The sequence below is a fragment of the Malaclemys terrapin genome, chromosome 3, assembly GCF_027887155.1.
Source record: "Malaclemys terrapin pileata isolate rMalTer1 chromosome 3, rMalTer1.hap1, whole genome shotgun sequence".
NCBI lineage: Eukaryota > Metazoa > Chordata > Testudines > Emydidae > Malaclemys > Malaclemys terrapin.
The window spans coordinates 62,369,508-62,387,043 of NC_071507.1; positions in this window are offsets into that span (position 1 = coordinate 62,369,508).

A 17,536-nucleotide genomic window follows, 5' to 3' on the forward strand; every position below is an offset into this window, starting at 1 on the left:
GAGGAGACATGGGAAGAGGGGTGGAGTGTCTCAGATGTGTGTTGGGGGTTCCCCTAAGGAGACATGGGGAGATGGGGGTTACCCCGAGAAGACAGGGGGAGAAGGGCAGGGAATCTGAGATGTGTGTTGGGGGTTCCCCTGAGGAGACATGAGGATATGGGGGGTATCTGAGATGTGTGTTGGAGTTTCCCCGAGAAGACAGGGGGAGAGGGGCAGAGTATCTGAGATGTATGTTGGGGTTTCCCCAAGGAGACATGGGGAGAGGGGCAGGGTATCTGAGATGTGTGGTGGGGGTTCCCCTGAAGAGACATGGGGATGTGGGGGGTATCTGAGATGTGTGTTGGGGGTTCCCCTGGGAAGACATGGGGAGAGGGGCAGAGTATCTGAGATGTGTGTTGGGTTTTACCCGAGAAGACAGGGGGAGAGGGACAGGGTATCTGAGATGTGTGTTGGGGGTTCCCCTGAAGAGACAGGAGGAGAGGGGCAGGGTATCTGAGATATGTGTTGGGAGTTCCCCTGAGGAGACATGGGAAGAGGGGCGGGATATCTAAGATGTGTGGTGGGGTTACCCCGAGGAGACATGGGGAGAGAGGCAGGATATCTGAGATGTGTGTTGGGGATTCCCCTGAGGAGACATGGGGAGATGGGAAGGGCATCTGCGATATGTGGTGGGGGGTTCCCCTGGGGAGACATGGTGAGGTGGGGGGTATCTGAGATGTGTGTTGGGGTTTACCCAAGAAGACGGGGGAGAGGGACAGGGTATCTGAGATGTGTGTTGGGGGTTCCCTGAGGAGACATGGGGAGAGAGGCAGGGTATCTGAGATATGTGTTGGTGGTTCCCCTGAGGAGACATGGGAAGAGGGGCGGGGTATCTGAGATGTGTGGTGGGGTTTCCCTGAGGAGACATGGGGAGAGGGGCAGGGTATCTGAGATATGTGTGGGGGGTTCCCCTGAGGAGACATGGGAAGAGGGGCGGGGTATCTGAGATGTGTGTTGGGGGTTCCCCCGAGGAGATATGTGGAGAGTGGCGTGGTATCTGAGATGTGTGGTGGGGGGTTCCCTTGGGGAGACATGGGTAGGTGGGGGGTATCTGAGATGTGTGGTGGGGGTTCCCCTGAGGAGACATGGGGAGAGGGGCAGGGTATCTGAGATGTATGTTGGGGTTTACCCAAGAAGACAGGGGGGAGGGGCAGTGTATCTGAGATGTATGTTGGAGTTCCCCTGAGGAGACATGGGGAGAGGGGTGGGGTATCTGAGATGCGTGGTGGAGGTTCCCCGGAGGAGACATGGGTGGTGTATCTCTGAGGTATGTTGGGGGTTTCCCGAGGAGACATGGGGAGATGGGCAGGGTATCTGAGATGTGTGTTGGGGGTTCCCCGAGGAGACATGGGGAGAGGAGTGGGGTATCTGAGATGTGTGTTGGGGGTTCCCCTGAGGAGACATGCGGAGAGGGGTGGAGTATCTGAGATGTGTGTTGTGGATTCTCCTGAGGAGACATGGGGAGAGGGGAGGAGTATCTGAGATGTGTGTTGGGGGTTCCCCTGAGGAGACATGGTGAGATGGGAAGGGCATCTGAGATGTATGGTGGGGGGTTCCCCTGAGGAGACATGGGGAGTGGGGGGTTCCCCTGGGGAGACATGGGGAGGTGGGGGGCATCTGAGATTTGTATTGGGAGTTCCCCTGAGGAGGCACGAGGAGAGGGGCGGGGTATCTGAGATGTGTGTTGGGGTTTCCCTGAGGAGACATGGGGAGAGGGGTGGGATATATGAGATGTGTGGTGGGGATTCCTCTGAGGAGACATGGGGGATGTATCTCTGAGGTTTGGTGGGGGTTCCCCTGAGGAGACATGGGGAGATGGGCGGGGTATTTGAGATGTGTGTTGGGATTTCCCTGAGAAAACAGGGGGAAAGGGGTGGGATATCTGAGATGTGTGTTGGGGGTTCCCCTGAGGAGACCTGGGGAGAGGGGCAGGGTATCTGAGATGTGTGTTGGGGTTTCCCCAAGGAAACATGGGGAGAGGGGCGGAGTATCTGAGATGTGTGGTGGGGGGTTCCCCTTGGGAGACATGGGGAGATGGGCGGGATATCTGAGATGTGTGTTGGGGTTTCCCTGAGAAGACAGGGGGAGAGGGGTGGGGTATCTGAGATGTGTGGTGGGGTTCCCCTGAGGAGACATGGGAGGTATATCTCTGAGGTGTATTGGGGGTTCCCCTGAGGAGACACTGCAATGCACCCACACAGCCCACAGGATGAAAGGGCTGCCACTGTACTGGACAGTTTAAAGAGCTAGCATGTGAGGTGCAGCGGAATGAGAGGAAGGCCTCAGACCTTCCAGCCAAAGCACTGGATTTAGGGATCCTAGGTTCAGTTCTCAGCCCTGCCATGGACTCGCCATGTAGCCTTTTGCTTTTTAATCCCAGCTCTCCTCCAGACTGGCCTTGGGCAAGGGCCTGGCTCCTCTATTCCTCAGACTCTCACAGGGGTGCTGTGAGGATACAGTCACTGGGCCCCTGGTGGACTGTGTTATATTGGACATGGGGATGGTAGTCATGTTCCCAGAAGAAACTCTTGGCCCCTGGTCTCCATGGTGCACAGCTTGATAGAAGGGATGGTAGGAGGGATGAGAGGAGTCTGGGAACTGGATACGACCAGCCACAGACAGAACAAACCGGGGCTCGCAGACTGCAGATGGACCCCAAGGTGCTGGGAGGCACTGAGGGGGGTCAGTGCTGAAGAGCTCACTTTACCCCTAGCTAGCTCTGTCTGTGTCACAGCTGGGTTGTCCCTGATGTAACCACATGGGCCTCCCTGTGCTGCCTGCACCACAGCGTGACAGGAATTGATGGAAATCAGTGTGATGGGGGAAGAATAAAACCAGAGATGCTGCTAAGTCACTGTTTACAATACACATGATGAGAGATCCCCAGAAAGGGAGACTTCCCCATGGAAAGCCAGGCAGGAATTCTCTGTGTAATGCTGGAAGAGCTAGAGATGGCCTCAGACTATGGGCAACCTGCCCACAAATCAGAAAGGAGGAACCTTACAAGCTGGATATGGGGTATGAACCGCAATAGTGACAACTAAGTCAGGAGTCCTGGCTCCCAGTACCCTGCTCTAACCACTAGGTCAAACTCCTCTTCCACAACTTCTGAACTGGGGTAAATCCAGCTAGACTGCATTGACATTGGGGGTTTTACTCCAGATTTGCACTGGCAGCAAGAAGATCACAATCTCTCTCTCACACACTTGATGGATTAACTTTTTCACCCCTTGTATACCGCCTCGTGCTAAGGGGGTTATTGCAACAGAGCTGAAGAGTGTGAGAGATGGAGAAACAGCATGTTGTGCTAGGCCCTGGAGGCAGACAGTCCCCTGGATAGTGGGAGTGTGCACTGTTAAATACTCCCCACAGACACTGCTGGCTGAAACAGACAGGCCCAAAACACTCAGCAGCCAGATCCAACTCCAGCCAGATGATGCTTTCCTGGACAGCTCAGGGGAGCAGCCATTCCTACCCTGGTAGGCATCTATCAGGAGGGAACTCTCCCCTCTACAAGAGCCAGATTCTCATGTTTGGCTGTACATCTGTCCAAGCCATCAGTTGTCCAGAGGTCTGACTGTCTAAATGAACCCGAAATACTCCATGGAGGAAAGCCCAGTTTAAAACAGGTGAGGATCAAGAGCACTTAAAGGCCTGGGGACAGGCTTATGCAGCTAGGTCCTCACTCCAGATCCAGCCCAGGTCACTCCTGAGCCCCTCAGTAGCCCATGGCAGAATCCAGTGGAGAGGTGTGCATGGCACGCCCAAAAGCCCCCATCACAGTGGATGGTAACTGTCACCATAAGACAGGCAATGGAAGGTGCCATGTGGCGGACCCATGGGAGGATTCCAAAGCGCAGCACCCACTGTTCTCACTCGGAGGTGCCCAGGTTCCTGCCAGCCATCTGGAAACAGACTGCTCCCCCTCCCCTGTGCTGGACAAGCAGGGAGCAGCATGGTCTAGTAGAGCCTGGGAGTCAAGACTCGTACAATGTTTTCCCAACATCAGGAAGAAACATGGTCTAGTGACTACAGCTGCCGACGGGGAATCAGGACTATTCCTTAGTGTGACCCTGGAGTAAGTTACTTCTTTTCACCATGCCTCAGTTTTCTCATCTGTAAAATGCAGCTAGTCGTACCATCCTCTCTTGTAAAGCAAGGTGCTGTTGCTATGTAAGTACAAAGCAGGATTGTTAATTTGTGGGTTAAGTGGGTGGGGACATAAGAGCCTGCCACAGTGATTGAAGGGGTTGTTTAGAGTGGTCCAAGGGGCCCTCTAGAAATAATGAGATGAAATAAAGACTGAGAAAATACAGGCTGTATAGCAGGAAAAATACCTCTACAATGCAAACTATTTATTTAATTTTTGTCTTTATTATTATTATTTTATTGTTATCTTAGTAGAACCTACAGGCCCCAATTGAGATCAGGGCCTGTGGTGGGGCGATTACCCCACACCCAGAGAGACTGGGCTGCGGCCGGCCTAGGCGCCTGCGCAGCCGCCCAACCAATCAGGGAAGCGCTTACAGAGGGCCAATCAGAAGGCAGATTGTAGCCAGCCAATCAGGGCCCGGCTTAGCCATATAAAAGGCTGCCCAGAGCAGGAGCAGTCAGTCTGTCCCAGGCCTTCAGAGGGGAAGGTCTGTCTCCAGAGCTGGGAGGCTAGCACCACGGACAGCGCAGTGCAGGCCAGCCTGAAAGAGTGGGAGAAGGCCCTACTCCATAGCCTGCTAGGCGGCAGGCCTGGGAGGAGGAGGAGGAGGAGGCGGCGGCGGCCTAGCGTAGCGAAGGGCTGTTGGGGAAGCGGTCCAGAGGGATAGTCAGAGGAGGAAGGAGAAGGAAGACAGTGAGACTGTCACCCGAGGGCCTCTGGACCGGGACTCAGAGTAGTGGGCGGGCCTGAGGTTCCCCCCCCTTTTTCCCCCTTTGTTTGCTGTGCTACCCCATGCACAGCCACGGGCTGCAGGGAGCGGCCGGTCAGAACCACACCAGATCCTAGATGGTGAGGATTGGACTCGAAGGTGTGGGGCTGTTGTTTACCCCCCCGGAAGGGGGTGTGATTGGACAAAGGGACACTGTCGGAGGGCAGTGCTCCGGAAGAGGACGCCGACCTCGGGAGCAATGCAAGTCCGTGCACCCCACAGAGGTGCGATGACAGGCGGAACGCCACCCAAAGAGGGCTCTCTACTGGCACAAAACTAATTCCCCGAAGCGGCCAGGAGGAGGCGCCACAGCGGTGAGCTACCGACGCTGTCACAGGGCCCCACAGTGATAGGTGCTGTACGTTGTATGTGTAGTAGGAGACGGTTCCTATCCTGAACAGCTCACAATGTAGACAAGACAGATACAGGAAGTATTATTATCCCTATTTTATAAATGGGAAACTAGGGCACAGAATGATCACATGACTTGCCCACTTGAAGGGCTGTGGCAACATTGGGGATTCAGTGCAGCACTCCTAAGGCCCAGTCCAGTGGCCTGACCCCAAAACCATCCTTCTCCTAGGGATCTGAGGCCTGACAAACCTCCTTGCTGGAAGTGGGTGGAGCTCAGAAGCTCTGACTCTCAGGCTCATTGGTTAGTTTTTGGAATGTTTTATTCTTCCCGTTTCTAATTTAAAGAAGTGGGATTAGGGGTCTCCCACCAGGGAGAAGCTCGTTAAGCATGAGGCATATCCACACATGGTGGAGAAGCCAGCAAAGGGCTGTATGCGACTGTATCTGAGCAAGTTTTGTAACTAGTTAGGAAAGGACGGGGGGTGCGGAGGGGAGATGGTGTGGATGAGATGAGAGAAGACGATGGGGGCTGCAGTCATAGTGTATGTGCTGCACAATCATTAATTATAATCTAGCCCAAGGGTCTGCTTCTGTCTAGGCCCTTTCCGACCTGGCAGCTATTTGTATTAGCTTCTGCCAGCCCCCACTGTTTGATTTCCATTGCCCCTAGGTCAAGAGACTGGGGAAATCTCTACATCCCTAAATTAACAACCAAACCATCCCAAAGCTATTTCTTCGTCCTCTTTCCTGGGGGTTCAGAAGGAGGGAGGTGGGAGCCCAGCCCAGCACATGTTGGAGTCTAGTTTATTTCATTTTTAATTGGTGTTCTGGTAGAAGGGAACATTGTCTCCCACTCGGACACACTGGTGACCGAGAGGAGAGAGGTCTGACCTTTCTGCCCCGGTAGTAATGAGATCACTGAGAACCCAGAAGGGAGGGCAGAGAAAGAGGGAGAGCTCTGCGAGCAGGGAGAGAAATTGAGAGACAGCAAAGACTGAGAGTAGATCCCCAGGAGCAGGGAGAGAAATGGAGAGGGAGAGCCCTGACATCAGATCTCTGAGAGTGATCAGAGAGCAGGTCAGTGAGAGCAGGACCAGAGAGATCCCTGGGCACAGATCATCCCAGCCTGGCTGCTTTTATCTTTTATATAGAAAAAAAATCCATATGAAATTAACAAAAATCTGACAAATTACCTTTAAAAATAAGGTGACAGTTAAACTGTCTAACCCATGGGTTCTCCACCTGGGGACCTTGTAATGAAAGAGTGCCATGAAACCAGCCGTTAGGGGCATGGGACCTGCCCTTCCCATCTTGCTACGTGAGATGAGGGTCCTGGCTAGATCCAAACTAGACGGGAAGGGGATTTGAGGGTTGGCAGTGTGGAAAGGGGGTCCCCGATATGGAAAAGCTTGAGAACCACTGCACTGAACCATGCTGGGAGACTGTCTAATCCGTAAAAAGAACGAGGAGTACTTGTGGCACCGTGTGCCTCTGTTTCTCCTGTGTGCTGCATGGTTAACTACGTGGGAGGAAAGGTTGTTTACTCTTTGCAGAGATCCAGGTGTGACTGACACCTGGCTGTCTGGAGCCTGGGCCCACGCCCAGGGAGAGTCCCAGAAGACAAGTGCCTGGACATTTTGCACCTTGCCACTAATGACCATGTATGGCCCACCCTCTGTAGGAAGCCAGCTGGAGAACAAAGAGGGCTAATGAGGATGGCCAGGTGACAAGGTTTCCCTGGGAACAAGAACAAAGGACTCAGGAGGGGCCAGATAGGGTTGGTAAGTGTGGGGCTGCTGGAAGCAGGGAAGCTTCAGGACGTGGACTACCGACGGGTCAGTTGGCTCTGGACCGACCCAGATGGACTTTTCTATAATTTTTCATTCTCAGTGTTAACAAACGACTTTCTATGCTGTGTTCCAGACATCTAATGAACCCTCCTTCTTTTACTACGCTGGCTGCGAGTCACTCCAGATTAAGGAAACTGGGGGTGCATCGCTCCCTTTGGGTGTGTAAGTCTCCCTCCGGTGTCCAGGCCAGGTGGACTCGCTGCAGGGAGCTCACAGCATGAAGCAGGGATGCTGAAGGCTCTGAGGTTGGGTCCCAGGAGGCGGTGAAGCAAAAGAGCTTACCCCAGTGAAAGAATGTGACACAGTGCTGGGGTCCTCCCAGGGACTGTTCCAGAGCTGTGTGAGAGACCCTCCAAACCAGAGGAAGTGAAATACTGAAAGGACCGTGCATCAGCAGTTTTTCTCTAAACAGGGGGGCTTATCAATAATAATTCTACAGTGCCATTTAGGTGCTTAGTGTCTGACAGTCCAATAGACGCTGGTCACTGATTTTCAGTGGGACGCAGCCTCCTCTGTCACTAAGGCACAGCTGAAAACGTTGCCCATGATCCCTCTCCCAAGGAGTTTCCAACTGAAATGACAGGACACTGAGCCAGGGGGCTGGTCAGAGAAGGCCAACACTCACCCCAAATAAACTCACCGGGTCATTCATGTCTCTAGTTCACACATCAGGTTACAGCCGCTTTGTTGGGTTATTGAAAAATCAGCATGGTTGTCAGTCATTATTCCCACGTATATGGCACAGTGGTGTGGGGGGAGGGTTGGGGAGAGAGTCTCAAGGAGGGGTTGAAAGGAGAGGAAGGGAGGCCATTCTTGTGGTGGGAGACAGGTTCACCAGCGTGGTGTGAAGGGACATGGAACTGCTGGAGTGCATGGCAGTGCCTGGGGAAGAAAGACATTGAGGCAGGGGCAGAGCGGAGTGCAGCCTTGAAGAATTAGACATCCAGAGCCCCATTTTGGGCTTTACAACCAGGTGGAAATGGGCAGCAAACACCTAGATGAGCATTCCCCCAGTGCAGGTGTAACATAGGACATAAAGGCCCTATATCTCCCCTGCTTTTTATAGCATCTGTAGTAGAGGTGTGCCAAGGTCACGGCTGGGGTCCCACGGGGGCATGTCAGTGGCTGGAACACTCTGGCTGTTCTGGGCTGGCAGAGTGGCCCACAGAAGGCTGTTCAAATCTGGCATAAATAAAGAGCAGACCAGGATATGAGGAGGCCCCAGTTGGGACCAGAATCTGGAAGGTGCAAAGGTGGCTTGAAGCTATTTTTGCCACCTCTGTTCCTGGGCTGGGCCTCCTGGAAGGTGCAGCTCAGAGTTTTAACCCTAGATGGATAATGAGACTATCCAGAGTTAGGATAAAATATAATATGGCTATAAACGCTCCTGCTTCAGGATATGCAGTAACTTCTAACAGATGGAAGTAGGAAGAAACTTCCCCTCTGGACAGGTAACTGTAATTGCCCACTACGAGGATTCGTGCACCTTCCCCTAAAGCAGCTGGTGCCAGCCACTGTCAGAGACAGGCAACTGGGCTAGATGAACTGTGGACTGCCCTTTCCCAGCAGTGAGGCCGGGATACTGAACTAGATGTGCCTTTGCTCTGATGTGGTGTGGGAGGGAGACCAGGCGCCAGGGACCACTGGGCAAATCTGGTTGGCAAGTCCTATTTTTTGTCTTTCCCGTTTTCTAGAGCTCTTAAAGGGAAAAGGTCTTGGAGTCCTCAGCTCCTTGTGGTCTTATTTGCTTTCACCCCTGACTGCTCCTGTGCCACATTTTAAAGGCCAGGGTGACAACATTTGCAGCCTTCCAGCTGGCAAGTACTGCCTCCCTCAGTGCACTGAGAGCGGCCGTGGGCAAGTGCTGTAAGATGTCCCAGTGAGATAAGCCCCTGCCAGGGCTGCTGAGCCTGGCTCCCACAGAGCAATCACAGGCAGCAGATGGGCTGATTTCAGTGTTAGCGGCTCTCTCCATTGGCACAGGGGGGTGGAACCAAATCCAATCTAATTAAGGGTAATTACCATTCATCCCAGCAAACTGCAGGAGACGGAACTCACTTTCTCCCAGCCTATTAATAGCTGTCAGCAGACACAGGGATCCTGCTGGGAGCCAGGGGGAGTGGAAAGTGTTGGGAGGAGATGAACTCAGAGACATGCAGCAGTTTCTTTACCAGGGGATTCCACTGCCCCAGGGGTGTGGAAGACAGGTAGCTTTTAATGCACACTTTCAAAATTAAATCTCGTGTGCTAGAAGCTAGGGGTTGTGGTGAGTCAAAGCATTAACCCTGCCCTTCTGTGGGCACGAGTTCAAAGCCTGACCTGAGTCACCAGATGAATGCATTTGCTGATTCATTGTCGTGGCTGACAGCTCCACTCCTCAGGACCCAGGGAACTTTCTACCACAAGGGGAAAGCTTGTCTGCGTAGGAGTCAGAGCTCTCCTGGGGGTTGGTCCTGACTCCTAGACAGGGCCGGCTCTAGGCACCAGCAAAACAAGCTGGTGCTTGGGGCGGAACATTTTTAGGGGCGGCATTCTGGCGCGGGCCATGCTGCCCCTAAAAATGTGCCCCGGCCGCCCTAACTCACCTCCGCTGCTGCCACTCGCGCGCCGCTGCTCCCCCTCCCTCCCAGGCTCTCAAACCCGGGAGGGAGGGGGAGATCCCGAGCAGCTGCGGCGCGCGAAACAGCTGATTCGCGTGCCGCGGCCGCTCGGGATCTCCCCCTCCCTCCCAGGTTTGAGAGCCTGGGGGGGGAGGAGGCAGGGCTGGGGATTTGGGGAAGGGGCAGAGTTGAGGCGGGGCTGGGGGTGGGGTAAGAAAAAAATGGGTGGGGGGGGGCAAAATTGTTTTTGCTTGGGGCGGCAAAAATCCTAGAGCCGGCCCTGCTCCTAGACAGTGGAACATACTCCCCCAGAAGCTCAGGGCCATCACAAACCTCTAGTACCTTCCGCTCCAAGTGCAAGGGGCACTGCTTCAACCTGCCTTCTCCAGCGCAAACACAGAGCAATGTGTACATGCGGAGAACCCACCACCCAGAACAAACCCCTCCACGGCACACCCAATTCTGCCCCAGGGGAGAGGAGGAGAGATAGAAAGAGTCACCCATGGTGGATGTTGGTCACGTCACTAAATGCACTGCTGGAAGGTGCTCAGACATTACGGTGATGAGCAGGGGGTAAGATTTTGTAGATTAGACTAGAACCACATCCTCATCCAACGAGTGATTCATAGTCATCACAGAAATGACATGTTCAGTGTGCTGGGCCTAGAACACCAAGGGGGGTCTGAGGAGCAGTAGCAGAGCAGGATTGGAGAATGTTTTGCACAGACTCCACGCTCTGGCTCTGGCCGCTACGATCAGTCTGCTGCTTTTGTGGGCAGAAAACCCACCCAATGTATTAGTGTGTTTCCAAGGTCAAATGTGGCCTGTCAGATCATTATATCAGTGCAAACCCCACAGGGGGGGTCACCAAAATCAATTCAAGGGTAACTGCGTTGGAGGGGGATGTTGCTGTTGCTGAGCAAAGCATCTGTATAGGAAACGCACAGAGGCAGCTGAGACACCTCCACTGCCTGAGCATTCCTTTGTCCTAGTTTGTTACTGATTGATGCCTGCCACTAGTGAGTCACAGGGAAAGCCTGTCTGGGAGTTTCCTGACTGTGCTAAATGGGATTTCAGCTACTCCTGTGTTCTGGGCCGCAAGGGATGAGGAGTCCACTGCATTAATGGTGAGATCTCCAGACTCAGCAACCAAAACTCTGGGACATCAAAGGCTGCTTTGGCATCTTGTCAGGACTCCAGCCTTGTACCTGCATCTTCCTTGATAGGCGAGCAGGAACTCAGCTATAGAAGAATGCAGCTGAAGAGTTTTGTGCTTTCCCAGAACTAGGAGGAGAGGGTGGATGGAGAGTGCAGGAGGGTGCTGCAGGCAGACTTTGGCCCATGGGTTGTGTTTAACGCACCACTAACCCAATGGATCAAAGATGGTACCTCCTGTTCCTAGAGCTGTACAGTGCCACACTGGCCCCACCACCACCACTTCAGCCACAGCTCTGCTGGACAGACAGTATCAGCCACACTCCCACACCTGGACAGAGAGCCACATCCACGGCACATCAGGCCAAGGAGTGGCTAGTGGGGACAGTAGCAAAGAGGGGAAACATACGAAGAGCTGGGAAGCCCCACTTGAACAATAAAAGAGAATTCAAGGGGCCAGGGAATGAGCAGAGCACCTTTAGCTGGCCTGCAGCCCCTGCTGTTTGGTGTGCAGGTCTCCATAGGAGGTGGAGGTTCAGAAGTTGGTTTGCTGCTGTGCACCTCTGAGTTATCTGGATATTTCTCAGCATTCTGTAACAGCAATGTGCACACATGCAGGGCATTTCAAAAGATCAGGCAGGGCCGGGAAGAGGCTTGTGGCTCTCTGAAGCAGCCAGGGCTACTAATGTTGCCTATGCCTCAATATAAGTCACGAGCAATCAGAAGTTCAAGCTTCATCCAGTCAGATATAGTCCTTCACCCCTTCTCAGGACTTCACGGTGCTGCGCCCCTCATTACAAGTTTCAGAGTAGCACCCGAAGCTTTATGCTCAAATAAATTTGTTAGCCTCATTACAAGGCTCTTCTATCCCCTGTCTAAAGCTGTTACCTCTCCTGTCCTCATCAGAAATCCTTCCTTGTAGCAAAAAAATACTTTGACCCCTAAAAAATCCTTAGAGATACACAGAGAAATTTGAGATGGAGAAGCCCTGTTAGGTCCCATCTTGTTCAGCCCCCAGGAGCCAGGCTAGGATCGTTCTCTACAGTCATGGTCCATAGTGTCTATGAGGGATACCTCAAGCTGTATTACAGCAGGGACCCTGGAATTTTGGAGCACTACCCCCAAGATACATTAGAATCAGGACAATCTCATTTATTTTGATGTTAAGTTCAACTGATTTTATGCTGCCCCAAATCCCAGTGTGCCCCTGCAATATTTGGACTGATAATGCATAACTGTACCATAGAAGCTGGTTGGGGTGAATTTGAGATTTGACAGCTGAATGGAGGACAACTGGGGTTTTTTAACACAGGAAGGAGTGGGAGGCAGGACTCAGGAAGAAGATGAGGCTCTTGGTACTGAATAGGGAATGAATCTCCTTTTCCTTCCCCCCCCCCCATTTTTGGCAAGGGCAGAGGAGACTTTAAATCTGGGTTATAATATATGGAGATATACTTATCTCATAGAGCTGAAAGGGACCCCAAAGGGTCAAAGGACCCCCTGCCTTCACTAGCAGGACTAAGTACTGATTTTGCCCTAGATCCCTAAGTGGCCCCCTCAAGGATTGAGTTTACAACCCTGGGTTTAGCAGGCCAGTGCTTAAACCACTGAGCCATGGTATTGGAGTCCTCATTTTCCACCTAACAACTGACCACCCCACAGTGTTGTGCCATAATATCTGCCACTGTATCCAGCACTAGTAGAAGCATACATTAGCTGGATAATCAGCAATTAAATAGCTAACAATGATATTTCATTCATTCATTAGGTTTCAGGGTCAACACCTAATTGAGATGAATGAGTCAGTTCACCCCCCTCTGCAAACTCAGTCAGACATCACTACATCCTTTATGTTAGTTTCATATTTTGGAAGTTATTTTAGCAGCCATGAGCAATACAGGCCTTTTTAAAAAAAAATTAAAATTCCGATACTGTTGCACAATTATGCAGTCCACTCAGAAAAAAGGGCAATTAAGTGCCAGGTTATGCAACTGCATAATCTCATTCTATATGGAGCGCTGCCTATAGTCTATTCCTTAGGACTTTGTCCAATCTAGTTTGAAATGTCCTGAGTGACAGGGCTTCCAATTCTTCTCTTGAGAGACTATTCTAGCATTTAACAGAGCTCAGATGTAAGGAACATTTTCCTGATGTTTAGTCTAACCCTCTCTATTCCTAATTTCATCCCATTACTCCTAGTTATAGGTGTTGGGCCTCTGCCATTCTTGGGGTTTATACTCTTCAGATATTTAGTCTTCTGCAATGTTTGGAATTTTCAAAGAATCAATACATCCCATATCTAGTTCATATCTTCCAGATGCCAGTTGACAGACACATGGCTTGTTGCCATAGCAGATCTATATCTAGTTCAGTGCTTCTCAACTTTTCCCACCCCACAACCCCATGTTACAACAGAACAAATGTGGGAAGCCCACTCCCATCTAGCCATACAGAAAGGGAGAATGGTTACAACCCCCAGCTGGAGAACCCATGTCAGTTTCATTCTTGTATTCTTTCTACCGAAATCAGTCCTTCCAATGCCCGAAATGAGGAAGGTGTATTGCGTTATTATGCATTGCCTCCTTTTTCTAGTCTTATTTCTGACTGCTACTTATGCTGCTTTTTTGCTTAAAGGGGAGGCTGTCAAAGAAATTAAGCCCAAAATGTGACCTTCTGTATCTTCCAATTGCTCCACTTTGGTGGGCAATGTCTTGTGGCATCTGCAGATCCACCTCGCTTTTTAAATCCATCGCTGTGTCAGGGAGCAATTAAACAAAAAAAAGTCCAGTTGCTAATTGTTGTCTAACCAAGGAATCATCAGTGTCACCGGATGATAAGATTCATTCCCAGTGATGTTGTGAAGATTAATTGGTTGGTGGACCCAATCCTGATGTTTTTCTAAAAGACAGGCACTAGTTAAAACAGGAATTCATTCAGGGAAGTCTTATGGCATGTCTTATGGAAATCTTATGGAGATCAGGATAGTTTATTACAGTGATCCTTTCTGGCCTTCTAATCTATAAACGCTTACTTGCCCACCTCTCTGTAGTATCTGAGCTGTTAATGGCCCAGTGGAAGTGCTCACATGCATAAGGGCTGTAGGATAGGGACCACTGTAAAGTGCTCTGAGGATAGAAGTCACTAGAGGCCAGATTCTGAAACTCCTACTCAAGTTGAGCAATAACTTGTCTCCTAGGTAGCCCCATTGGTTTCAGTGGAAATATGTGTGCTGAGAAAGTGTGACAGAATCTGGCCATATATAAACATTGCATAAATTATTATTCTAAACTCATGAGTCAGGCCTCAAAACAGTGAGATTAGCTTAAAATCATGAGCTTTAAAGAGAATACATTTAGGGGGTCTTTTTCTTTGCCTTATGGTTCCTGAGCCTTTAGGTACACTAAGGTCACCTTTTTAGGCTTTTCTCCACAACCATGAGGGACAGGAACATCTTTGGTTTATGTGTTTTTGTTTGTTGTTGTTGTTTTTTAATTAAAAGAGCTCAGGCTTTTAAAAAAATACCAGCTATCCCTAAAAAGCAACAGAGGGTCCTGTGGCACCTTAGAGACTAACAGAAGTACTGGGAGCATAAGCTTTCGTGGGTAAGAACCTCACTTCTTCAGATGCAAGTAAATAAATCTTATCATCCGGTGACACTGATGATTCCTTGGTTAGACAACAATTAGCAACTGGACTTTTTTTTGTTTAATTGCTCCCTTACTTGCATCTGAAGTGAGGTTCTTACCCACGAAAGCTTATGCTCCCAGTACTTCTGTTAGTCTCTAAGGTGCCACAGGACCCTCTGTTGCTTTTTACAGATTCAGACTAACACGGCTACCCCTCTGATACTTGACAGCTATCCCTAGACTCCCAATAAAATCACAGGAGTTGGCAATACTTATTATTATTCATAGTTTCACTGCATCCAAGGCCAGAAGGGACCATTGTGATCATCTACTCTGTCCTCCAGGCAGGGACTGTCCATATGTTTGTGTATTGCTCAGCACGGAGCACATCATCAGCATTTAAAAAGACATTGTCAATCCATCTGCAAATCTTGTTCCTACTGTTTGTACCAGGAAATGCTAAAATGATTAGAATTGAAAGTGATCAGAGAAAGACATTAATTTAATCTCTGTTTGTTCATGCTGTGTATTTGTCAGCACCTTGTGTGTAGTCACTTTCATTGTTTTACCTTAGAGACTAACAAATATATTAGAGCATAAGCTTTCGTGGACTACAGCCCACTTCTTCGGATGCATATAGAATGGAACATATATTGAGGAGATATATACACACATACAGAGAGCATGAACTTTTGAAGTGACAATCAAGCTAGCCCAGTACAGAGACTGCTGAGCTGGAATTGATATGCAAACTAGATACAATCAGCTCAGGATTGAATAAGGACTGGGAATGGCTGAGCCATTACAAACATTGAATCTATCTCCCCTTGTAAGTATTCTCACACTTCTTATCAAACTGTCTGTACTGGGCTATCATGATTATCACTTCAAAAGTTTTTTTCTCTTACTTAATTGGCCTCTCAGAGTTAGTAAGACAACTCCCACCTGATCATGCTCTCTGTATGTGTGTATATATATCTCCTCAATATATGTTTCACTCTATATGCATCCGAAGAAGTGGGCTGTAGTCCACAAAAGCTTATGCTCTAATAAATTTGTTAGTCTCTAAGGTGCCACAAGTACTCCTGTTCTTTTTGCGGATACAGACTAACACGGCTGTTACTCTGAAACCTTTCATTGTTTTGTTAAGGGTTCATACCAGTCCACAGTTCCTGAAATAGGGTGTTAACTACATAGTAACAGCAGCTGTATTGAAACCAAACAGCCAATTCCTTTGAGCCAGAGTTGAACCACTGACCTAAGGATAACCAAGGGAATTAAGCCTATAGTTCTGCACTCTACCAGCTCACCAAATAGGTATGTCCACAGAGAGAATGGGCTGGGGAAGTGGATCTGGGCCTGTTTGTCAGTGTCCTCTGACCTGCCTAAAAGACCTTCCTAAACATCAGCAACAGAGCAAATAAATAATAATAATTCATAATTCAATTCAATAATTCAATTTGTTTCTTAGGAGTATTTTTTCAGGACACACCATTTAATGGGGACTCTATCAGAAAATATGACGGTTTGGAATTAGCCAATTCCAGAAAATTCAAGTTGACAGTGTACCTTTAGCAAATGATAAGTAGCTGCAATAACTGAAACGGTTACAAACCAAACAGTGAAGCCAAAACAAAATCTCTCAGACCAGCAAAGATTTCATCCTTCTGAGTGTAGTGTTTGTTAATCTCTCCAGGGAAAGGTCTTTCTGGGATGTCCGGAAAACTGCAGCAGTTACCATAGCTGGCCTTTTGGTTGTCTCAGGTGGGTTCTAGGCCAACACCCTGAGGGGGCTGCTGAAGGCCAGTGTCTTGTTGGGGTGAAGGCTCCTTGTTGCACATAAGAACTTAGATCAACATCCCAGGATCCAGATCCTTTCCAGAGACAGTTTTCAGAGTAAACTGCCTGGGTTTCACTGGGACCGGAGAGGAGGTGATGGGGGAGGGATTCTCCCAGATCCCACTCCCACTTCACTTCCCTCTCCCTCAAGCTCTTGAGGCCTGATTCTCCATTGCCCTGCACCTTGCATAGTCATTTACACCAGTGCAAAGTGCATATCAAGCATTACCAAATCCGAACAGCAATGTGTTACACCCACTTTGCCAGGTGTAATGAATATACGAGGGCCAAGCCAATGGACAATCAGACCTCCAGCATCTAAACATCACCCACGTCAGCTCACAGCTGGATGCAGTTCCCTCTGGAGCCCAGCAGAAGTGCTCTGAGTGTCAACTGTGCATGGGGGTGGAAGGGGTCTCTAGAGACTTGGGGCTTGTCTGCACTTACAGCACTGCAATTGCACCGGTGCAGTTCCGCTGCTATAGTGCTTAGTGAAGACACTGCCTACACCAATGGGAGAGCTTCTCCTGTCAGTGTAGGTACTCCACATCCCTCCCCTAGAGGCAGTAACTAGGTTGACAGGAGAAGCCCTCCCGCCAATATAGCTGGGAGTTAAGTCAGTATAACTGTGTCACTCTGGGTGTGGATTTTCCACATGTCTGAGCAACATAGTTATACTAGACCAGGGCTAAGGCCTGGTCTACACTCAGCTGTTATACAGGTATAACTGTTGGTTTGGGTTCCAATTTTTTTTACTGCTATTGTTGTACCAGTATGCCCCTAGTGTGAACACTGTTATATTAATATAAAGCTACCTTATACTAGTGAAGTTTATTCCCCTTCCTGAATGGGCATAGCTATACTGTTTAGGGTTGCCACCTGTCCAGGTTTTCCCAGGATCCTCCCTTTTTTGATGTAGTTGTCCCAGGAAATCTGCCAGGGAGCTCCGCGGGCGCTGCCAGCTGCCCAGTGCATGGGGTCAGGAGGATCAGCCCAGATAGCCCATTTTTTTTGTACCTCAGAGGTGACAACCCTATTACCACTGTGAGCACCTTTACACCGGACCACACTGGGGGCTGTATTGCTCTAGCTGTCCCGGGTCAGTATAAGCCGTGCAGCTTGTGTGTGTAGCCGAGGCTTGAGCCAGGGCT